Source organism: Planococcus citri, chromosome 3 (genome assembly GCF_950023065.1).
Source record: "Planococcus citri chromosome 3, ihPlaCitr1.1, whole genome shotgun sequence".
Taxonomy (NCBI): domain Eukaryota; kingdom Metazoa; phylum Arthropoda; class Insecta; order Hemiptera; family Pseudococcidae; genus Planococcus; species Planococcus citri.
In genome coordinates this window covers 81,741,366-81,756,571 of record NC_088679.1, presented here as the reverse complement: position 1 = coordinate 81,756,571, position 15,206 = coordinate 81,741,366, and the positions used below count along the sequence as shown (strand labels likewise).

Here is a 15,206-nt window from a genome sequence, read left to right as displayed (position 1 = left end):
CAACTTTTTTTTGGACAAGTTTGCTTCAAAATGTTCCTTAGGATGTCCCCTTCAAGAAAAGAAAAAAGTTGTCCCGGAGGATCAGCCGGTTGGGGGGTGCAATTACTCCTATTGTCATATGCCGGACTAATATGGTATCCCAATTCCCAAGACGGATTGAACTTGGAGTAAAACTGTTTTTGCGAGGTTTCTAAAAAAACAAACTGGAGATTTAAATTCAGGAATAGGTATAAGATAAGACTGCGAAAACCTGAAAAATAAACTTTCAAATTGAAAGCTCAATTTTTCAGGATACCTATCTATAAAAAATTCAAAGTCATAATTTGAAAATTAAAAAAAATCAAATAAGATAGGTATCTATAATTATCTTTTACCCTCTTTTCAAAAATGAAATTTAAAAACGGGAGGGAGGGGCATGGACAATGATCACTACACTTTGAACGAAATTCAAAATGATTTGAATAATGAAGTATAGGGGCATAAGGCGCATCATTTTTGAGATTCATGACATCGTTTCTGAAGATGGCTCCTTGATTCTCCTCCATCAATTAACGGGCTTGATGGAAGAAGGGCCTCGGAAAAACCTAGTTTTGAGAAAAACGCGTTCAAATAAAGTTTTACTTTTGTTGGAAAACAGGTAGAGAGGTATGAATAAAGCGTCATGTAGCGTGCTCTAGGAGCAAGATCATGAACTGAAAATCACACCTAAGGTAGTCAAGACTTCGAGTAGTTCAAAATCACCAAAGTGCGGAAAAAGGGCCTCCGGGCGCTGAGGCCCTTTTTCCATCAGGCCCGTCAATTTCCAAAAAAAAGGCGATTTCTATTATTTCGAGGTCACTAAGTCGGAATTTTTGCTCAATTCTTGGGTGAAATTCCTGAGTGTTCCCTCACTTTCTCAATTTATTATGAAACAGGAAACTAAATCGTGAAGTACGGAGTCGGATATAAGAAATTTATTTATTTTTGAACTTAGCAGCCACGAATTAAAATTCTCGAACAAAATTACGAGTATCTTTCGCGTTTATTTTTGTATAATTTTCAAGTTACGTATCTTTGTTCAACTAAGTATTTCAAGGATAGCAAACCACCCACCCGATCTTTTCATCTACCTATAGTTACGCATTCACCATTCGCCCATTTGGTTGTCTGCAAAAAATAAATTCGAAATAACGAAAACTTCGTAACTTTTCGCGCATTCAACGCGTTTTATCAAAGCGACGACGGCGACGATTAAAGAAATTCGAACGAAAATATAGCCCGACGCTGACGCTATCGCTATCGCTCGGAAAAGCTGAAAAATTCATCGAGCGAGTACCTATCGCTGAATGAGCCGGCATCCGCGTGCGAGGGCGCGGGCGTGGCAGGAGCGACGGGATGTGTTTTGTGCCGGCGGCGGCGAATTCTCTCATTAATTCAAAATAGCCGAATAAATGGTTAATATAGGTTTCAAAGTACACAAAACGAGCTTAAGCGCGATAAATCGTGCCGAGCGAGACGGTTGACTTTTCGACGCATTTAACGCTTTAATTTACAATCGAACGCGTTAATCAATTTTACAGCGCTTACACAACCTCGTGTGCCGTAAATTCTCTTTCAATTTTCCGACATCGGGGAAAACGCTGAATACTCGTACAATACCAGTACACTCTAATACACAGAGCTGGTTAAAGAAAGAAAGAAAGAAGAAAAAAAATCCAATTTTCACCCTTAGTGCTGGCGAAACGTCCCCCCCCTCCTCCTCCTCATCTGCGAAGTAAACGATGTTCTGCCCCGTGCCCGAAGCTGCAATGCTCCAAATCACAACAAAAGTATGTACCTACACCACAATCGATAAGCACGTTGGGTAGCTTTTCACCGGATATACCAGTTCAACGTGTACGTGTAAAAATATAAAATTACACCGCAATTAAAAATAGAACTCGAAGGTAGTCGGATAAGTAGGTATAGTGTAGCTCTGTAGCTATAGGGTACATTTCCTTCTCTCACGTATCGAACGGTTCTAATGGGATATTAGGTATCACACAAATTTTGTCATCATTTTCACTATTCAGTCTAAATTCAGAACATCGTACATATAAGTTGAAATGCAGAAAAATCCATCAACATCATACCTAATCAGATCATCTTTTCATTTTCACTTACACTCCTTCGAACTGAAACCTGTTACTTATAAGCTTATTAACAAATTCAAAAAATTTTCAAGTTTTATTGGCATGTTTACCTCCCCCTTCATATTCTATCTCTCAAAAAGAAATTATTGAATTGAATTCTTACACACAACACATCTCAATTCGAGTTCTTTTTTTGTTGCCACCTAACAGTGTTGGTTTATTTCACTCAAAGGTGAAGAATAGAAGCAACTCGAACGTACTTTTTTCCATACTAACGCAAAATATCAGCGAGTAATTTCCGATACCTATCGCTCTTTTTTTTTTTAGGTCTATGTAGGTACACAATGACGAAATTAAAATTCAAAGCATACGATATTCATAAACGAACTGCCATCATTGTTTCAAGCGAATCGATTTGAAAAAAATCAGCTAATAATAAAACTCATTGTTACCGTGTCATTTTATAGTCACAAAGAGAAAAAAATCACAACTCTCACGTTTTATGAGACGCGATAGTGTAATAAAAATGTAGGTAGCCAACTTTTATTGGTATTGTATGAAATTAAATTTTGAAAGAGTCGACGACAGTTTCTCATTTTTCTTCTGACGAGGAAAAAAAACACACACACAAAACAAAAAACAAGAGAGGAAAGTATAAATCTCAACGCAGCGGCTCGTTTTCATCATCACTCACTGTACTCTGTACAGTTGTTGCTATTGTCGAAAGTTTTTTTTTTTTTTGTTTCAAATTTGCAAACTACACGTCGGTAGGTAGGTACAGTACGTCACGTACCCAAGTTACTTACGAATAGATTAGGTACACGAAGAGGAAAAGAAATGAAGTTATAATTTCGTCGGCTTTATCAAGCGCATATTTTCGTAAATCCATCTCCTTCACGTTCCTAGCTGCGAAATATACTGTCAAACAGTCAAACATGAAACAGCTACCTAGGTAAGGTACCTACTTACTTCAAGGTGGATCGCCAAAAAAAAGACGGCAGATTTTAACCAAATTCAGCGCAGACCTTCATTTTGAGTTGACAGTCAGAAATAAAAAATTGTACCTCCAGAAGTGCCCCTGAAGGGGAGATATGGACCTTCAAAGAGGGACCATTTTCGAAAAAAATTGTGGTTTAACCGTTGCAACTCTTACCAAACCGGTTTTTGGGGAAAATGGCTCATTAATTCCAAAGCTATTGCTGCCGTCAAAATCCACCGAATCCAAAATTTTTAACAACGTTTAAAATTGAATAGGTAATTCTTTTTTGTAAACGCGTGAAAGAAAACCGCTGAAATTTGACTCCTATCCCATTTCCTACCTTCTGAGTCGATTAGTGATGGGTTTGAGCTATATTCGAAAGCCTAAAGCGGATCATTTTACCGAAGTTTTAATAATCCAGCAAGAAAAAGAAAAAAACAACATTTTTGATTCGTCTAACCGCAGTGGCAGTATATTGAGGAAACGTTTTCTTTTTCATCAGCGAAGAGTAACTCTAGCTACCTACTCGTTTTACTTTATCGTAAGTAATGATTAATTCGCGGCAAAAATTCTTCATTTTGTATAGTGTTAAGCTTATTGAAAATGTAAATAAAATACGATTGAAAAATGGCTGACTTGCCGCCAAGCATTTGCTTTAATATTGAAGAGCATATTTCACGTTTTATCTTTTATCCGCTACTGTCAGTCGCCACCCATCATGCGTAGTCGTTTCGGTAGCTCTGGGCGGCAGTAACGCGCTAGATTTTACATCGCTATTGCCTTTGCTTTTATAAAATTGTCAAAAAAGAAAAAAAGAAAAAAAAGGGCGAACACGTGACTCTGTATTGTAATATTTTTCTAAATAATGTATACGTACGTGTATTGTACCTACTCGTAGAGTCTTATGCCTTTATTGCCCGCTTCTATACCTATCTACTTTCTGATGAATTCAAAAATGTTTCAAAGATAGGTACTTATCAATTTAGTAATTGGTTGATTTCTGGTGGCCTACAGACTTCTACTGACATATAAAATGAAAAAAAAAACAAACCAATTTTCAATCATTGTAAGTTTTTAGAAGTTTTTAAGTTGGTCATTTGAAAACCGAATCGTATATGTACCTAGCATATTAAATCGACGCAGAATCCAAAATACGAGTACTTTCATCCGGTATTAGGCCATTCCTACCAAAACAGATTCTGAGGTGACAAGAGTGAAATCCCCACAATTTTTTCGAAAATGCCCCCTCCTTAATAGCCCAAATCTTTACTCCAGGGGAATCTTCGGAGATGAATTTTTTGTGGATAATTTTCAACTTGAAATGAAGGTCTCTGCTGAAATTGGTCGAAATCCGCCGACTTCTACGTACCTGCTTTTGAACACATTTTGACAATTTTTTGCTAAATTTGGTCCAATTTTGAAATTTTCACTAACAAATCAAAACTACCAGCAGATAACAAATAAAGTAAATTTGAGGTCTGCTGAGCGATACCGTACCATTTCATGTCGAAAATTCCCCCCCTTTTTTTGACTCATTGAGTTCAGTTTTTTTTAGCTTTCGAATAGTGAATGAAAAAATGTTTAAAAAATGTTTACAACAAACGAAGAAACGATTTTTTAAACATTTGAGCTTTTCCGTGTCATAAAATTGAAAAGCTGAGAAAACCATACTTATTTAAAAGTTTTGAAAAGAGTTTTTTTGAAAATTTTGAGTAACTAATAGATTAGCATGTTTCTAGAAATTTTTTCTTCCATTTTTCATTTTTCGACTGACTATGGTACATATGATTTTCAAAAATGTGAGGCAAAAAAGCCCACGCTATGGAAGAAACAGAACAGGCTAAAGATCGCTGCGTGGAATGTGCGAGGAATAAATGGGAAAGAAGAGGAGCTGGAATATATCTTGAAGCTGTTATCACGGAACCCAAGAAAAAGGGCAGCGGCACCAATGAACGAGGAGAATTCACCCGAGTACATGCTGGAGTAGGAAAAGCTGAACATGCCGGAGCAGGGATAATGATTTATACCTGGAACAGACTCAAAGACTACATCCAGGCATATAGAATTTGGAGTGAAAGACAAATCGAGATAAATCTGAAATTTGGGAACCAAGATATTTCAGCGATTGGCGTATATGCTCCAGAGGAAGGCAAAGAGGAGGAAAGTGACGAGTTCTACAAACAGCTCTAAAAGACCATGGACAAGATGAATCCAAAACGTAGGATTTTTGTAATATGTGTCATTCCGCAGGTAAAGGGCCCATTTGGTCGATATTGAGTTATGGGTGGGGGGGGGGGGTGAAGTAGACCTCCGGAGCAATCATATGAGCTGGATAGAAGCCCAAAAAGTGCAAAAAAAAACTCAAAAAAATCCATACTTAATTGAAAATTTGAAGAGTTCAACTTTTGAGAAAATAGCCTTCGAAGTTTTTTTTCTGAAAAAAGCTGAAATTTCGTGTAATTCCAAAACCTTTATACCTAAAATTGAAGATTATTGTTTCTGATGTCAAATATTACTACCCACCTGCAATAGCGATTTTTTTTTACTCAATCTTTTCATGTTTTTGAACATTTTAAGCCTGAAAAACAATGATTTAATTAATCAAAATTTTGCATAAAAATTCATTACTCTGTTCAAAAGCAGAAAAAAATGATTAAATTACATTTTCTGTCACATTCAACTTGTAAAAATAAGAATTGTAAAAAAAAAATTTCAAAAATTTCTTCGCTAGGTGGGATTTGAACCCACACTTCCGGTTCCATAATCCATCACTCATGCCACGCGGCCACTGCAGCAGTTAGCTAAATTAAGTTTTTGAGTGGTATACATGTTGCCACTGGCGACTAGGTGCAGTATAATTCGGAGGGAATTTTTTTGGAAGCGAATTTACCGCGAAAAAAGCAAAATTGACCAAATGGGCCCTTCTTAGAAAAACTTTAGTTCCGTTTTTCTCCGCTTGGGGCGCACCTGCGGCTTTGATACTTTAATATGGGATAGTCGGATATGGTCTACATCAAAATCCATCAAAACCTTGATTATCAATTCTCTCGACTTTTTCACTAAAAACACGATTATCTCAAAAAATAGAAGCGACCAAATGGGCCCTTTACCTACGGAATGACACATATGAGACTTCAATGCAAGAACAGGGTCAAGTGAAAACGACAAAGTGGTAGGAAGACATGGAGAAATCACAGTAAACAAGAATGGGAAAAGACTGATTGACATCTCAAGCTACAACATCGCAATTATGAATGGGTTCTACAAACATAAGAAAAGCCATACCTTCAGAAGGAAGCTGATAAGTACAGAATGAGAATCTCGTCCTCAAAAACAAAGGTGATGGCCTTCAAGCGGAAAGAGCCAACACGCAGTAAAATTGTTGTAAATGGACTGCCAGTGGAACAAGTTAAGAGCTTTAAATATCTCGGATGTGAGTTGTCATATGAAGGAGAAGTTGACGCACAACTTAAGATCAGTAAATTCCTGAGAGTAAGCGGAGCTATAAACCGAGCCATACCTCCAAGAAAAGTCAGAGCCGAAACTCAAATAAGAATCTACAATACACTGGCAAGACCAATGCTGCTGTATGGAAGCGAAACATGGACAATGAGAAAGGATATAAAAAGCAGAGTTACTGCAGTGGAAATGAGATTCATGCGAGCCACAGCAGGATATAGCCTACTAGACGAGATAGGAAAAGGAACAAAGTCATCCCAAAGGAGCTAAGAGCAGAGCCAATCATTAGACCAGTGAAAGATTACAGAAAGAAATGGGGAAAACACATTGACAGAATGCCTGATGAACGGTCTCCTCGAAAAGTCAAAGAGTATACAATCCAACTGGCAGGAGGAGTAGAGGAAGACCGAAGAAAAGACTTGATGATACATCGGTGAGCAATTCTTCTACATTTTCCCCGATGGGCTGAACAGCTCACCGGGTCAAAGTTCAATGATGATGATGTGATTTTGAGGAGGAAGGGAATGCTTTTGAAGTCTGGCCAGAGTACCTATCATTGGAAAGCTTAGGGTTTGTATGTAATAAGGTGCACCGGGGGAAGTTGGAATTTGGGGTAAGTTAGAAAACTTGCTCTAGCGCCTAGAGGTTTATATCTGGCGAAGTGCCACTAAAGATGACTTGAGGGTACTACCCCTACTTCATCACGGCATAAAAATTTTCGCGATTCAGTTTCATTTTAGATGTCTTTGGTTCAATTGTATTTTGTTGTTGTTTTGAACTTATTTTGAATTTGGTCTAAAATACAGACTTTCTATTTCTTAGTTTTTCGTATATAGCGGACGAACCGTGCGTCCTAGTGAAAATCTGATGAGAGTGATCTCAAAGAGAATTAAATTCTCTACAATTTTGTTTTTATGCAATTTTTCTAGGACGCTCGGTTTGTGATCTACGCCTCTGCAAAGTTTAGCCTGTTCTGACTTCCCCCAATTGGGGTAAGTCAGGACAGTTTATATTTTATTCCACTGAGCGAAAGCTACTGTGTCAATCGCGCTCAAATTTTTACCATAGGTTAAGAACCCTTATGGGAACCTACATAATAAATTTGATCCATATTGGTTCATTAGAAGGGGAGTAACAGCTGGTCAAAGTTGAAATTGCGAAAAATCATTCTGACTTGCCCCGGTGCAACTTACATAAAATCATTGAGAAAAAAATCGATATTAGGTAATTGCCATTTTTTTCTAAGAGCCGTATTCATAGACGTTACTTGAGGATCACTTGGCTAAGTGGTGCATTTTGAAGCAATCTTTCCAGGCTTGATTAAATTTTTGAAATTTTATTTTTTAATAAATTGAGAGATTGGACTCCAAAGTATTGATTTATCATTTTAAAAATATGAAATTTTTATTCGTTCGTGAGAGAAATTGAATCAAAATTCACCGCTTAGCCAAGTGTCCCTAAAGTAACATCTATGAATTCGGCCCAAAAATTGTGATTATCTTAACAAAAAAAAAAACGAAATATAGTATGGTATCGTTCGGCGGGTCTCATTTGTTATTTTTTACGTTCTGGGTACCAGTACCTACTTACTCGTAAGTTGCAACCCGAATATTTCGGGGTCTAAAAATTGGTTGTTCAGTAATTTTGCAAAATGTCCTCTAAAATTTTGAAATACTTATCGTCGTTCAAAGTTTCAAAAAAACGAATTTAAAAAACCATTCGAAACGAAGCCTCATAAAGTTTACTCAAAAGTCATTCTAGCATTCCAGCATTCCTATAGCCTAAAAAAACCTCGCATAGGTAATTCATTTTTTCGATTTTCATTTCGTCTTTTGAAGTTGCTGGAACCTTTGCTAAAAACGTCGCAAAGTGTAAACAAACGGCTGAAATTTTGTTTTTCACTTTTAATCTAACAACCACGCGAATGCAAACGCATACCGCCAACACCCACCTACTCGTAAAAATACAAAAATTTATATCCGAGCAACAAAACATCGAGCACGAGTTGTATCGTACCTACGTACGTTAAAGCGTACGATAGCTAGGTACAAAATACGCGTATTAAGCTATACTATGTACCTGTGCGTCTACATTCTAAGTGAATTTTATTAGGTTGTCGAGCTCGGCTTTGCCTCTTGGGGGTGAAGGCTTGTACCTTATCTACCGTAGTATTCGTACATATAGGTATTTATTTCGATACGTTGTGTGTACGAGTACGTTACGTAGGTACTTGTTTTTGGTAGGTACGAGTACGGTGTTTTGTGCACGCCCCGGTTGATATTCGTCTGTCGCAATCGCGTAGGATACCAGGATACCTACTTATTACTCCTATACGGTTACAGATATATTCATTGTACCCTCGTAAGTTTTACCACTCGTAGTCGCAATGGTATACCTATAGTACCTACCCTAAACCCGGGTACCTTACCTAACTACCCTTATGGGTATAACGTACGGATGGCATGGCATGGCATGGCATGGCGTTTACAATATACTCGTACATATGTAGGTAATCATTTGTGTCGAGCTTCATCGGTGTAGGTAGAGACCAAAAACGAACAAAAAAAAAAAAAAACAAAGAGAAAAAAATCAGATTCAGAAATCTGGCACGAGAAAAATACTTGATCGGTACGACAGGTGCGCTTTCATCGTGGCAATGCTATATACTCGTGTCTTGTAGTCTATTTCTACTCGTATCTACTCCTCGCCGCTATTGAATAAAGTACGAGTATGTTTTTACCCACTCTAGTCGTCAAATTTTATTCTGTCAACTCAGCTTTCTTTGCACCTACCTATCGTACCTATACTTTCTTACGCGTATCATACATTGTGTCAGTTTTGCAGAGATGAAAGTTTACCTATGCGGCGGCGCAGCGACGTCGAATGAATGGTGAATGCTCAGCTTTTTTTTACGCAACAACGTAGCATTTATTTAATGATACGATGTACATAGGTACTCGTATCAACAGTATGTGAGTGTGTAATGCGGGCTACTAGCATGATACGAGTAAGTATATCTCGCTCACTTCATATATGACATCGACAAGGCTCCACATCATCGTTTCACGTGTATAGGTACCTACTTTTTTTCTTCTCTTTATACGAAAATACAAATATCGACTAAAGTTGAGATACGAGTAGTGATAAACGAATATTTTTCACGACGTATTGTATTGTTTGTACGTTTATCAGAAATACTTTTCTCGAATCTAGCTTCCTAGCCCTACGATTAGGCAAGTATTTTCCCAATCGTTAATTTCTCAGCTGAAATGTTCCGGATCGTGATCGAATAAAAAATCAAAACTGTAATACGAGTAGATCGAATCGAGATAGAAAGCTGAAATTTAATACGCCTGCGTCATATTTTCCTATCTCTCTTGGAAATTTTCATGTTTGGCAGTTTTCAATCCGAAAATTTTCAAAGCAAAAATGTTAGAGACCTTAGGTAGGTACTAGGTACTCACTATCAAGAGTCATTTACCTATGAAAATTTTTGGACATTTTTTTCCACGAGTGGCCAATTTTTATTGAAATTGCTGTTGTGCACTACAATCCTGAATTTGCACCAAAATCGTATTTTTTGTTTTATTTTATGATTTTTATTAAAAAATAAAATTGTGCCATTTTGGGAACTTGTGACTCACTTTTCGGGTGACCAATTAGCCTAAAATTCACGTATGACTCGGAAAAAATTTCAGTTTCCAAAGTGCCCTTAGAGAAAAAATAGGGATTCTCAAAAAAACTTGATTTTTTCGCTTTGGCTCCTATCAAACTTGTTTTGAGAAAAATGGCCCAGTTCCAGGATTCTGCATCGACTTGGACAATTGCCATCAAAATCAAAGTACATACTTATTTACACTTTTTGGATTCAATCGAGCAAGCGGTTTAAAATTTGCAATTTGCTTGTTTTTTGATTTTGGATAAATTCGTGTTTTGAAAATTTGTTCCTTTGCAAATATTTCGCATTAATTATGCTGAAATATTTAAAGATGTCATTTCTGAAACTCTAAAATTATTTGGAACACAGCGGTGCCAATTTTTTGGTCATTATTGAAAACTTTTAAAAAAATTGAAAAAAATCATACGATTTTGGTTATTTTTTCGATTTTTTTAAATTTGCCAAAATGATTGAAAAATTGGCACCATTGTATTACAAAATATTTCCTCAGTTTCAGGAATGACATCTTTCAATATTTTGGCATTGATTAATGCAAAATAGGTATTAGCCAAGAAAAAATCTGTCAAAAAACAGATTTATTCGAAAAAAAGCGATTCGATTTTGACGGTAACAACATGAATCGACGCAGAATCTCTCAAGTACATAAATTTTCATTTGGAACTGAGCCATTTTTCCCAAAATAAGTTGGGTAGGAGCTGGAGCGAGAAAAAAAAAGATTTTTTCGAAAATGTCTCCTCTTTGAAGGCTCATATCTTCCCTTCTGGAGCATTTCTGGAGCTAAAATTTTTCGTGGGTAACTTTCAATTCAAAATGGAAGTCTTTCTAAAATTGGATCAAAATCTGTCTACTTTTTTTTTTACGTACATGTACCTACATCGATGTAGTGACAGATTATGCAACCTACATTATAAAAATGACCCAGTTAAAAAATATATGCCATCATGACAAAGTCTACCTCAATTTTCACCAAAATATTCTCTTATGTGTTATTATTACATAAGAACTCATACCGCACCTCGGGAGTAATAAGGTGACATCTCAAAAAAGTGAAATTTTACAGGAGAGTGATTTTCTTTTTTTTAAAAAACTTGATTCATTATTTTTATCAACTTATAATTAATTGTGAGGAATGAATAGCACCTCATTTTAAAGATCTGGTATCCTACCTTCATTTAGCATAAGAACACTTTGAAAAATAAAATCTTAAAGAGGAAATATTTCAATGTTTGGAAAATATTTTGAGTTAGAACCTTTCATTAAAGTTGATGTGGAGGCGAAAGGAAGCGTCCAAAAAAAATTTCATGTTACCAAAGTTGTGGAGAATTAAATTTCCAATCGACTTAATGTCGTTAGTTTTTTCTAGAGTGCTTAGTTTTTGAGTTTTTCTCAAAAAACTAAAATTTCATTATAATGTATGTGCAAATTCATTTTTCTGAAAAGTGATCAATTTAAAAATTTTTTTCCATTTGGTACAAACCAATAAAAAATGCACTCCTTGTGACTATTTCTAACTGACAAACATTCAAAACAATCAAAACTGTTTGTTAACACTTTGTATGTATGAAATTTGCTAAAAAAAAGGTGGAGTTTTTTGAGATGTCACCTTATAACTCCAAACAACTTGCAATGTTGTTGGGATTTTGAGTTAGGCCATTCGAGTTTTTTACATGATCTAGATAATGTACCCAACTCAAAGAGTTATTTTTGGTTGAGGGGGGGGGGGTCATACAAGCCCCAAAAATGCAAAAACATCAAGATCAATTTTTTTTGAGATGTCACCTCATTACTCCCGAGGTGCGATATATCCTGTTGTATGTTATTATACATAAGAACTCATATATCCTCTTATAAGAACTCATACATCTTCTTATACCGTAAGCTCTCAATAACTCGAAACTCTTTAACTTGAAAACCTCTATTAGCCGAACCAACTTCCATTCCCCTTGAAATCTCCGTAACACTCAATGTTAACTTTACTCGGATAAGTTGAAATTGACTACACAAACCAGTTGTAACTCAAAGCTAAATTTTGCCAAAAATGGCGAAAAAGCCTCTATAAGTCGTACATTGTTGGGTGTTTACCTCTATAACTCAAATATTTCAATTCATACTTCTATCTTTTATGTACTTACACATCTCAGTTGTGACTCAAAGCTAAACTTTTGCCAAAAATAGCGAGGAAGCCTCTCTATAAGTCATACGTTGTCTGGCATTTACCTCTATAACTCGAATATTTCAATTCATACTTCTTTCTATTATGCACTTACATATCTCTTAAGTCATTCATTTCGTAAGACCTCTACGTATAACTCGAACGCTCTCAAAATCTTACCTGCATAACTCGAAACTGATTACCTCAAAAACCTCTATACCTAAGCCAAATGAATCACCATTCCCCTTGGATTTCAAGTTATTGAGAGTGTACTGTATGTTATTATACATAAGACCTCATATATCCTCGTGTATGTTATTTTACATAAGACGTTGTTTTTAGGTACTAGTAACCAAACTTTAATTTAGTATATAAGCCCATGTAAACTCACTAACAGTATTCAGTTCTCTTCCAAGTTCTATAGGAGTACTTACCTTCTTATCATCGTCGTGGTTCCTTATCCTTTACAGGACATTGGAAATCACATTTTTGTGGTACCCTAACAGGGTGAGGCATATGCCTATTGCCACTGCGATTATTCTAGGGAATCGACGTTGTTTCGAGCTTCCACTAGTAGTTTCCCGTTGCTTTCTAGTGACATCTACACAAGCACCTTGAAGCTAGCCGGGTAGTTTAGAGACCCTGAGCTCCTCAGTGTTGACCTCTATAGACGCTCGAACCAGTTTCAGCTTTTTGATTCTGCTAACAGATGGCGTGCATTATCTGTTAGCTCGGCTAAACTGGTAGTCCCACGGTACTTGGCGTGTATTGTTGATAATTGCACGAAAGATTTTTTAATTACACGCACAAACTTGCCTCTGTAGCTGGGTTTGAACCAGGTACCTCGTGAACGGAGGTCCGCGGCTCTACCTACTACGCCACTGAGGGACTCACCTTCTTATAAGAACTTGAAAGAGAACCTACTGTTAGTGAGTTTGCATGGACTTACATACTAAATTAAAGTTTGGTCACTAGTACCTAAAAACAACGTCTTATGTAAAATAACATACAAGAGGATATATTATGAGGTCTTATTTGTATAATAACATATAAGAAGATGTATGAGTTCTTATAAGAGGATATATGAGTTCTTATGTATAATAACATAAGAGAATATTTTGGTGAAAATTGAGGTAGACTTTGTCATGATGACATATATTTTTCAACTGGGTCAATTTTATAATGTATGTTGCATAACCTGTCACTACAATTGTGTACAAAAAATAGCTCCAATGCCCCATTTTTAGTTCTAATTTAATCAGATTCTATTTCCAGAGCTCTTATAGAACGTTGTGAATTAGATAACCTGAATAAGAGTTTGACATCAAAATCGCCGTTTTGGCAAGGTGTTTACTAGAAAAAAACACCTTTGAAAGTTTGATATGAGATCATCCACCCGACTGGAGGACCAAATTGGCCCTCAACTGATATTTTCTTTATTTTCAATAAAGACCAATTTTTTTTGCCAATTCATCAAAGCTTTTTAAATTTTTTTATTACCAATGAAATCGAAATATAGGGTCCTACAATATTTGGTAAATTTTTAGGAACATAATTTTTTTTGAACCCATTACAGCTCAATAAAATTGGAAGATTTTACTTCGAGCCATATTAAAGGGATCTAGACGTGAACTTTTTCTGAATTTAAGAGAAAAGGTAAATACATATGTAGAACGGCATGGAGCACTTGCTAAAAGAACGCCCTATAATTGATTCATTGACCTCCAGAGTAGGTACCTATAGCTAACTTTTTCCTTTAATGAAGCTGGAATATGACTGGAAAATAAAGATAGACTTCAATTCATTTCTATTACCTATACCGAGTATTAAATATACAGTGCACAAAAATTCATGGTCCGAGTGGAAAAAAAAAGGTGAAAAATTGAGACTCTTTAAAGTTAACACTATGGTAGGAAAAAATGGGTTCATTCCTCGTATTTGTAGGTAGGTAGGTAGGTAATACAACAAAAAGTGTTAGTTTCAAAGAGTGCATTTGGGCAGAAGTTGACTTGACATGTAGATTGTGATTCGGCCAACAACTAGCATACCATATAGTAAGTAAATATACGCAGGGTGCAATATTGAGTTTATAACCCACCAATGCAAAGGCACAATAAGATAGCAAAATGTACAAAATAAGCGCCTAGCGCCTACCTACGAAGGTAGGTATTTGGTAGGCTGGAATTTGTACGTACAAAAGTAAGCTATTATTACGTATACGTATTACACAGGTATTGTTAAGGATTATTTATAATACACGAATTTGTATAGCGTAATAGCGTATAGATAGGTATTAATTTTAGAAAACCATTTCCATATTAAAATTATCTACATATTCGGCTTTAGTAGCCGGTAGCCTACCCGTTACAAGTGGTTTTTAATATAAATGTACTATACAGGGCTACGTGTGTCATGTGTACGCGTAGTTTCCACTATATACAAGTCTGTACGAGTATACGTTATAGGCTAATAATCAAACAAAAACCAACAAAAAAAAAGCCAATAGATATTTAACAGCATTGTGTTATCGTTGTAACTTTTTTTTTTTTCAGTACGATTATTATAGAATAGATACTATAATAAAAGTGATACGGTATATGAAATGGTAGGAACGCATTATACGTATAGGTCTATAACTCGTTTATAGCCTCTATTAATAAGTATCTAATCGATTAATCGATTTGTCAATTGAAAATGCCACACATTTCTTGAAACCATCACCGCCCCACACACACACACACACACACACAAAACAAGCATAAAGAAAAACAAAACCAACCGTTTAGTAGTATTATTGTCCACGAAAATGCACATTAAAGAGAGAGA

The 15,206-nt window shown here is 36.1% G+C and overlaps 1 protein-coding gene across 5 annotated transcripts in view; it reads right to left on the bottom strand.

The window, feature by feature from the left end:
• Positions 1 to 15,206, bottom strand: part of LOC135839796 (octopamine receptor beta-1R-like) — a 342,285-nt gene that overhangs the window by 67,085 nt on the left and 259,994 nt on the right. The window lies entirely within an intron of this gene.